General features: G+C 36.7%; 1 pseudogene across 1 annotated transcript; it reads left to right on the top strand.

Annotated features, from left to right (window-relative positions):
• The first annotated feature begins 6,350 nt into the window (after window positions 1-6,350).
• On the top strand, window positions 6,351-7,516 carry LOC309840309 (olfactory receptor 51V1-like; annotated as a pseudogene). Its single transcript has 2 exons — window positions 6,351-6,793; window positions 7,013-7,516. The product of its transcript is annotated as an olfactory receptor 51V1-like (transcript).
• Window positions 7,517-10,340: the final 2,824 nt, after the last annotated feature.

The following is a 10,340-nucleotide window of genomic DNA, read 5'->3' as shown; positions in this document are numbered from 1 at the left end:
TTCTACCTTAGAAAACAATTTTAAAATATTTATTGTTTAAAATGTTTAAGTCATCCAACCTGATCATTTTCAATGTATTAAAAAACTCTGGTTTTGATACTACACTTGATCTTAGCCAAAAGGACTAAGGCAAATGTAATGGTCTGAAGGGGCATGTGCACCCGAATATTTATAGCAGCAATGTCCACAACTGCCAAACTTTGGAAAGAACCTAGATGTCCATCAACAGATGAATGGATACAGAAAATGTGGTGTATATATACACAATGAAATACTATGCAGCCATCAAAAGAAATGAAATCTTGCCATTTGTAACAATGTGGGTGGAGCTAGAGGGTATTATGCTGAGCAAAATAAGTCAATCAGAGAAAGACAGTTATCAATGATCTCCCTGATATGAATAATTTGAGAGGCAAAGTGGGGAGTTTGAGCAGTAGTGAAAGAAAAAATGAAACAAGATGGGATTGGGAGGGAGACAAACCATAAGAGACTCTTAATCTCACAAAACAAACTGAGGGTTGCTGGGGAGAGGGGATCGGGAGAGGGTGGTGGGGTTTTGGACATTGGGGAGGGTATGTGCTATGGTGAGTGCTGTGAAGTGTGTAAGTCTGACTATGCACAGACCTGTACCCCTGGGGTAAATAATACATTACATGTTAATTTTTAAAACAGAAAATAAAAATCTCTAGTTTAGGAACACTACACTACAGAAACTGTGGAGAGACTTTGATTTCCTTTAATGTTGTGGAATAAATATTTGAACTTCGCTCTGGTATAAACACTTAGATACACATTAGATACACACTTAGAAACACTGGATACACATTTAAGTAAAACCTTTTTTAATTTCCAGAAGCCAAGATTTAAAAGGTAAATGAAATCCACAAGAATATGTGCCACAAATCACATTGTTTGCTTACACTAACAATATTAACAATACAGAAACTGTGGTTCATGTTAACTACACAAGACTCATGTCCCCACACTCATTTCAGAAATATAGGAAAGATGTTGAAGATATTAGAACTGAGCTCCCATGTAGAACCAAAATACTGAACAGATACAATTCAGAAAAATTAAGGGAAGAAAAATTATCTTTTTCTCAGGAAAAAATGACAAAGGTTTTGTTAACAATATACCCAGAAATCATTCTTAACTTTTCTCATCCTTCTTTCATCTTCATTTCTTCTGTTTTCTGGAAATTTTGAAATAATATATAACCTGTGAGAAAAAAGAGACCCACAGGGGCAAAGCAAAGTACAGTTTAAACACTAAATAGAGAGGGTTTCTTCCCTACATATTTAAAAGTTTCGGAATAAGACTCAAATAGACTTCATATTTGGTAGTAAAACATGCTATAATTAAAACCTATGCAATTAACAAAATCAGTTCTAAGAGGGAATTCTATAGCCATAAACACCAGCATTAAGAAACTAGTATTTCTAATAAACAATTTCACTTTTTGCCTCAAGAAACTAGAAACGTGTGTCTGTTGGCCATCTGGATGTCTTCTTTGCAGAAATGTCTGTTCATGTCCTCTGCCCATTTCTAGATTGGATTATTTGTTCTTTGAGTGAGGAGTTTGCTAAGTTCTTTATAGATTTTGGACACTAGTCCTTTATCTGATATGTCGTTTGCAAATATCTTCTCCCATTCTGTCAGTTGTCTTTTTATTTTGTTAACTGTTTCCTTTGCTGTGCAAAAGCTTTTGATCTTGATGAAATCCCAATAGTTCATTTTTGCCCTTGCTTCCCTTGCCTTTGGCGTTGTTCCTAGGAAGATGTTGCTGCGGCTGAGGTCGAAGAGGTTGCTGCCTGTGTTCTCCTCAAGGATTTTGATGGATTCCTTTCTCACATTGAGGTCCTTCATCCATTTTGAGTCTATTTTTGTGTGTGGTGTAAGCAAATGGTCCAATTTCATTTTTCTGCATGTGGCTGTCCACTTTTCCCAGCACCATTTATTGAAGAGGCTGTCTTTTTTCCATTGGACATTCTTTCCTGCTTTGTCAAAGATTAGTTGACCATAGAGTTGAGGGTCTATTTCTGGGCTCTCTATTCTGTTCCATTGATCTATGTGTCTGTTTTTGTGCCAGTACCATGCTGTCTTGATGATGACAGCTTTGTAATAGAGCTTGAAGTCCGGAATTGTGATGCCACCAACTTTGGCTTTCTTTCTCAATATCCCTTTGGCTATTCGAGTTCTTTTCTGGTTCCATATAAATTTTAGAATTATTTGTTCCATTTCTTTGAAAAAGATGGATGGTACTTTGATAGGAATTGCATTAAATGTGTAGATTGCTTTAAGTACCATAGACATTTTCACAATATTTATTCTTCCAATCCAGGAGCATGGAACATTTTTCCATTTCTTTGTGTCTTCCTCAATTTCTTTCATGAGTACTTTATAGTTTTCTGAGTACAGATTCTGTGCCTCTTTGGTTAGGTTTATTCCTAGGTATCTTATGGTTTGGGGTGTAATTGTAAATGGGATGGACTCCTTAATTTCTCTTTCTTCTGTCTTGTTGTTGGTGTAGAGAAATGCAACTGATTTCTGTGCATTGATTTTATATCCTGACACTTTACTGAATTCCTGTATAAGTTCTAGCAGTTTTGGAGTGGAGTCTTTTGGGTTTTCCACATATAGTATCATATCATCTGCGAAGAGTGATAATTTGACTTCTTCTTTGCCGATTTGGATGCCTTTAATTTCCTTTTGTTGTCTGATTGCTGAGGCTAGACACATGAAAAAGTGCTCCATATCACTCAGCATCAGGGAAATACAAATCAAAACCACAATGCGATATCACCTCACACCAGTCAGAATGGCTAAAATCAACAAGTCAGGAAATGACAGATGCTGGCGAGGATGCGGAGAAAGGGGAACCCTCCTACACTGTTGGTGGGAATGCAAGCTGGTGCAGCCACTCTGGAAAACAGCATGGAGGTTCCTCAAAATGTTGAAAATAGAACTGCCCTATGGCCCAGCAATTGCACTACTGTGTATTTACCTTAAAGATACAAACTTAGTGATCCAAAGGGGCACATGCACCCACATGTTTATAGCAGCAATGTCCACAATAGCCAAACTATGGAAAGAACCTAGATGTCCATCAACAGATGAATGGATCAAGAAGATGTGGTATATATACACAATGGAATACTATGCAGCCATCAAAAGAAATGAAATCTTGCCATTTGCGACAACATGGCATGGAACTAGAACGTATCATGCTTAGCAAAATAAGTCAAGCAGAGAAAGACAACTATCATATGATCTCCCTGATATGAGGAAGTGGTGATGCAACATGGGGGCTTAAGTGGGTAGGAGAAGAATCAATGAAACAAGATGGGATTGGGAGGGAGACAAACCATAAGTGACTCTTAATCTTACAAAACAAACTGAGGGTTGCTGGGGGGAGGGGGGTTGGGATTGGGTGGGTGGGGTTATGGACATTGGGGAGGGTATGTGCTTTGCTGAGTGCTGTGAAGTGTGTAAACCTGGCAATTCACAGACCTGTACCCCTGGGGATAAAAATACATGTTTTAAAAAAATAAAATATTTTAAAAAATCATGTTTCTCAAATAAAATTTAATACCATTGGAAAAAAAATAAACTAGAAACAGAACAAACTAAGCCCAAGTTGACAGGAAGGAAGAAAGAAAGAAGGAAGAATGAGCAAAAATCATAGCAGAAAGAAAAGAATTGGAGATGAAAAAAATGTAGAAATGAGCAATGAAACTAAGCCATTTTTGTAAAAGATAAACAAAATTTACAAACTTTTAGCTAGACTATGAAGAACATAAGAGGAGACTCAAGTGAATAAAATCATAGATAGATGAGACATTAGCACTGATACTAGAGAAACACAAAAAATAATGAGAGACTTCTACAGACATTATACACCAACAAGCTGGATAACGTAGAAGAAGAGGATAAATTCCCTAAAACATAAAACTTACAAAGACTGAATCATGAAGAAATAGAAAATTTGAACAGACCAATGATGAATAAAGAGGTTGAATCAGTAATCCATCATTGCATACAGAAAAGCCCAGGATCAGATGTGATGGTGAACTCTACTAAATATTTAAAAAAGAATTAATGCCAACCCTCTCAAACTCTTTCAAAAGCTTGAAGAGGAAGGAACACCTCCAGACTCATTTTACAAGGCCAACATAATCCTAATACCAAACCTAGATTAATACACTACAAGAAAAGAAACTATAGACCAACAGTCCTGATGAATACATTTGAAAAAATTCTTGATAAAATATTAGCACTCTGAACACACAAAGCAGGAACAGTATATTAAAAAAAGCATACATCAAGATTCAGTGGCATTTATCCCTGGGATGAAAGAATAAGTCAACATATGCAAATTAATAACTGTGATACAACACATTAATATAATAAAAGACAAAATCATATAATCATCTCAGTAGAGGCAGAAAAAGCATTTGACAAAATACATCATCCTTTCATGATAAAAACTCTCAATATATTGAGTACAAAAGAAACATACCTCAACATAATAAAGGCCATATACGACAAACCCATGGCCAATATTATATTCAACAGCAAAAAGTTTGAGTTTTTCTTCTAAGATCAGAAATAAGACAATTGTGGCCATTCTCCCTCCTTCTATTCTACATAATTGGAAATCCTAGACAGAGCAATCAGACAAGAAAAGGCGGAAAAGGCATCCCAATAAGAAATGACGAAGTAAAATTGTCTTTGTTGGCAGATATTATGTTATATAGAGAATATCCTGATGATGACACAGAAACAAAAGAAACAAACAGAAAAAAAACAGCTAGAATGAATCAATAAATTCAGTTAAGTTACAGGATATGGCAAAACATCTGAAAAAGAAATAAGGACATCAATCCATTTACAATAGCATAGAAACAATAAAATACTTAAAAATAAATTTAACTGTGCGTTAGCTAATGTTATGGCGGTAATCATTTTGAAATATGTAAAATATCAAATCAACATGTTGTGCACCTCAAATTTACACAATGCTATGAGTCCACTCTACCTCAGTAAAGCCGACAGGAGCTGGAGAGAAGCTCTAATTGAGAAAATTAGTGATTGATGAGAATCAGTTGCTCACAAAGACTGGAAAGTCTCCAGAGCAACAGAAGAAACAGAATATCTACCTTGTGGTAGCTGGTGAGAGTTGAAAGCCTGGTTTGTGAAGGAAGGCAATATGATAGAGGATCTGAAACTCACTGATGATCTTGCAGAAAGCAAATAGAACTGATAAATGAGATACTCTTAGTGTAAATTTAAAGATTAGAGAGAACTCCTGAAACCTTTAAACCTCATGCTTTATGAAAGCAACAGGCATTGAAGTGATCCCAATAAAATTGAAGACAGAGAGATGAGTAGTTCAAAGCATGTGCCTTGGAGTCAGCCGGCAAGGATTTCAAATCTTCACTTACAGTGTGACTTTAGCAAGCTGCTTAATCTCTCTTGAACTCAATGTAGTCATCTATAACGAGGGCTCACAATAGTGCCCACTACGTAGGGTTTGTGTGGTATTATCTACTTCACAACTGAAGTATAACTAACGTACAGTGTTATATTAGTTTCTGTAATAGTTTTTAATAGTTTAATAGTTTAATAGTTTTAAAACAGTGTTTGAACTTTAAATGGAGTATGTGTCTGTTAAATAAAACAAGTGCATTCCCCATGGCTAATTCCAGATTGCAGGCAGATGATGACTCCTTTGAAATGTGAACAGAATATCTCTAGGGACATGCGGTCCATTTATATCCATATCTTCCCTGATGTTATATACTACCGCCCTCCAGCTCTCTCTTGGTATAAGCACTTACAAAGATACGATCTACTTTCTTCAGAGCAGAGAAACAAATGTATCTTGGAGTTTTTGCAATTGAGTTGAGACTTGAGCAGTAATTGGCAGATAGAAGAGAAAGATGGAATCACTGGTTGTATGAAGAGACAGACTGAACAGCATTCAAAAGATGAAGAATAACTTTTTACAAATACTCTGAAAGATTAGTAGACATCTGGAAAGTCAAAATTTATCATAATTGCTAGTTGCTTGAGAAAAGACAAAATCTATTTATGATCACTTTTTCCTTCATCTACGCTCCATATTTTTCTAGGTAGAAATAAAACAAGATTCCTAAATGTCGAGGGGTACTTGGATAACAGATGTGAACAACAATAAATGTGACTTTTTAATTTAAAGAATTCTGTATTACATACATACACCAGTTTTGCTCGGATTGATCCTATATGAGAATACAAGTTGTATGAAAGTTACCTAGCAAATGGACACCAACATTGACTCATAGAGAAAATACCTCACATCATCCATGCTTGCTTTTCCACCTTACGGCACCAATTCCTCAACATTTCTCCTAACAGGCTTCCCTGGCCTGGAACGGGAATGAATACCCTTGGCTCTCCATCCCTTCCTCCTGTATCTATGCTATGGTACTCTCAGGGAACTGCCTGGTGCTGCACGTGATTCGGACAGAGCCGAGCCTGCATCAGCCCATGTTCTACTTCCTGGTCATGCTGGCCCTCACTGACCTATGCATGGGGCTGTCCACAGTATGGACAGTGCTGGGGATCTTGTGGGGACTCAGTCAGGAAGTCAGCCTGGATGCCTGCATTGCCCAAACTTATTTCATCCATGGTCTGTCTCTCAGAGTCTGGAGTTCTTCTGGCCATGGATTTTGATCGCTTTACAGCAGTCTATAATCCTCTGAGGTATACGTCCATACTAACCAGTGCCAGAATCATTAAGATTGGCTCGGGGGACACCTGGGTGGCTCATTGGGTTAAGGCCTCTGCCTTCGGCTCAGGTCATGATCCTGGGGTCCTGGGATCGAGCCCCGCATCAGGCTCTATGCTCAGCCGGGAGCCTGCTTCCTCCTCTCTCTGCCTGCCTCTCTGACTACTTGTGACCTCTCTCTCTTTGTCAAAAATAATAATAATAATAATAATAATAATAATAATAATAATAATTGGGCTGGGAATTTGGGTTAGGAGTTTTGCATTCATCCTTGCTCCCATAATCCGCCTCAAGTTTTTTCACTATTGCCATTCCCACATCCTCTCCCACTCTTTCTGCCTGCACCAGGACCTACTTCGGCTCGCCTGCTCTGACATCCGCTTCAAGAGCTTCTATGCCTTGGCTCTGGTGATCTGCACACTGTTTTTGGATGCAGTGTTCATTCTGGTCTCCTACATCTTGAACCTGCACTCAGTATTGACTATTGCATCCCGGGAGGAGCGATTCAAGTCCTTGCAGACCTGTGTCTCCCACATCTGTGCAGTTCTAGTTTTCTATATCCCAATCATTGGTCTGACTATGGTGCACCGTTTTGGAAAGCACCTCTCTCCTGCAGTCCATGTCCTCATGGGCAACACCTACATCATCTTCCCACCGCCGATGAACCCTATCATCTACAGTGTGAAGACCCAACAGATCCATGGCAGAATTCAGAAGTGGTTCTCCAAGAAGAGGGAGTGAAGCACTTTAGATTACAGAGACGCAAGTGGTTTACATGTAGAAAATTTCAGGCGGGGAGAGGGGAGGAATATATTTATTTAATAAAGTTAAAAATAAGGCAATTGAAAACCGAGACTTATAGGATATGCCATTACTTGAAGGATTTGTAAGTATCAAAAATGGTAATCAAGGGGCACCTGGGTGGCTCAGTGGGTTAAAGCCTCTGCCTTTGGCTCAGGTCATGGTCCCAGGGTCCTGGGATCAAGCTCCCCATCCAGCTCCCTGCTCAGCAGGGAGCATGCTTCCCTTCCTGTATCTCTCTGCCTGCCTCTCTGCCTGCTTGTGATCTCTCTCTGTCAAATAAATAAATAAAATCTTTTAAAAAAATGGTAATCAATAGTAATCAAACCCAAGTTTGAAGCTCTGATAGTAGAGTCATTTGTCACATTTCATTATCATTTCTGCCTATAAAAAGTAATATTCACAATTGTCCAGAAAAGTTTAACTTGAAAAGAATACCTACAAAAAAGCCATCCAAACACACAGTGTACATTCATCCCTGGAGGTACAATTTTATCACCACTTTCTATGGTTGCCTTGATCAATGTAGACATTACAGTTGGTTTCCAACATTAAGTGATGTTTTCAGACTGGTTTGTAGTTTGATGTAGAGTCATTCCAAGGCATCATCATCCTTGTCTTCACATTAATTTGTCAATAGACAACTCTGTTTCCTGCTTCTCAGAAGAACTTCTATCACTTTTTTTTAACATATCTCTAAATAACTACCAACCTGACAATCTTATTTGAGTCTTACAGAAATTCATATCCTTTATTGTGTAGAATAAATGTTTCACTGATCTGCTTTATAGGAATTTCTTTTATCTTTTCTAGATTTGATAAATATCAGCAAGGCAAAAACTTTTCTTTTTTTGTAGGGGCTTTCCTACTGATGGCAAACCATGTTTACTTAATAATTAATGTGAGGTCAGATCACTAGCCACTTGGGAAAGTAATAAAACCTAGTCTGTACTGGTAACTATGTAAAATTGTCATTCTTGAGGATCTTTAAGAGAGAGGATACTGTTATCTTTTTTAATCTGTAGCAACAACTTATCTTCATCATTCTCATTCTATTCACCAAATTAGGAAAAATACTCCTGCATATGGGCTAGATAGAGCTGATCTTTACTACTTTGTGGAACTCTGTCCATAGCTTCTGAGAGCAAACTTGGTAAGTAGTTCATCTCCTTATAAGATTCCTTTGGAGTCTTTATATTTTGGGAACTCAAGATTTGAACAAATCATGAATGGTGCAGTGGATTGAAAATAAAAATAACTTGCAATCTTCAAAGGTAATATGGCTTTGGGTTTACAATATTACATTTGCCCTTTTTCCTACTTCCCATTAAAATACATCTAAATGTGTATCAAATGTAGATTTCACAACAACTCAAAAATAAGGAAAAATTGTTAAATGATTAAAAGCTTGTAAGTAATTTCCATAATGTAAATGAGGCTACATTGTAAACGAATCTGGTTTAAAACATATAATGGATTATTCGTGCCTCTTTGTGAACTGAAAAGAATCACCAGTCTGAATCTATTTAAGAAGTAATTTTTTCCCATTCAACTTACAATCAAAGAGATGGAGTTTAAAACAGCAATGATTATGTAAAAAAAAAAAGATTTTTCATAGGGTTTTGTCCTAATTTTCTTTAAAGTATGGAAAAAGTCAAGAACTTTCACTATATGTTAATAATTTAATGTTATTTCTTAATTAGTCAATGAGATGAATTTAAAAATTAATTAAAATGTTCATATGAGATGGAAGAAAATAATGTTCATAGTGACTTCAAACTGACTCTAAATGTTATATTCAGTAATTTCTTTTCTAACAATTTGTTAAAATTATAAGCATTAGGGGTGTCTGGGTGTCTCCGTGTCTCAGGCAGCTGAGTGTTCGCCTCTCTTTCCACTCAGGTCATGATCTTTGGGTTTTAGGGTCAGGCTCCCTGCTCGAGATTCTCTCTTCTGCTCTCTGTCCCTCCCCCACCCAGGGCGCAAGTGGGTGTCCCTTCTCACTGTTCTCACTCACTCTCTCCCTAAAAAAACAAAGGAAAAAACATCATTAAAACTCAGGTAGTGGTTGTAAGGGCATACACCTGAAATAGAAATATGTTTCTACTGTACATAACTGTATCTGTTCTCCTAAAACATTTCCATAGTTTCACTGACTAAACAACAATATATTTAACTTCACAAAATTTTTATACTTTCTTAGAGAAGATTAAAAGAGAAATAAAAGAATTTAAAAACTACATTTCCAAGGGTGTTTGAGTGGCTCAGTTGGTTAAATCTCCAACTCATTATTTTAGCCCAGGTCATGATCTCAGGGTCCTGGATTGAGCCCTACGTTAGACTCCTCTCTAAGCGGAGAGTCTGCTTGAAGATTCTTTCTCTATCTCTTTCTCTTCCTCTGCCCCTTTGCCAGCTTTAGAGAGAGATGCTCTAAAATAAATAAATAAATAAATAAATCTTTAAAAAAATACATTTCAAGGAAAGCTTGGGAGTAGTTTCTAAAATTAATAAAATACATATAAACCAACAATATTTTGTACAATAAGATATAAGAAAAAGGAACACCCACACTCACACATCTCAGTATAACAGAATCTTAAGTACAGAACTAACAGTAGATATATAGAAAAAATGAATACATTTAATGAATTTTTAGGGCCATTTAAATTCTTTCAGAAAATAGAGATTATTTAATAATCATTTAGCAATTTTAGAGATAAATATATGCCTAATTTCTTTTTATTTCAAGTTTTTATTTAAATTT

This window comes from Mustela nivalis (genome assembly GCF_964662115.1).
Source record: "Mustela nivalis genome assembly, chromosome: 9".
NCBI lineage: Eukaryota > Metazoa > Chordata > Mammalia > Carnivora > Mustelidae > Mustela > Mustela nivalis.
Note: the sequence above shows the minus strand (reverse complement) of the source record. Positions and strands in the feature narration are given on the sequence as shown.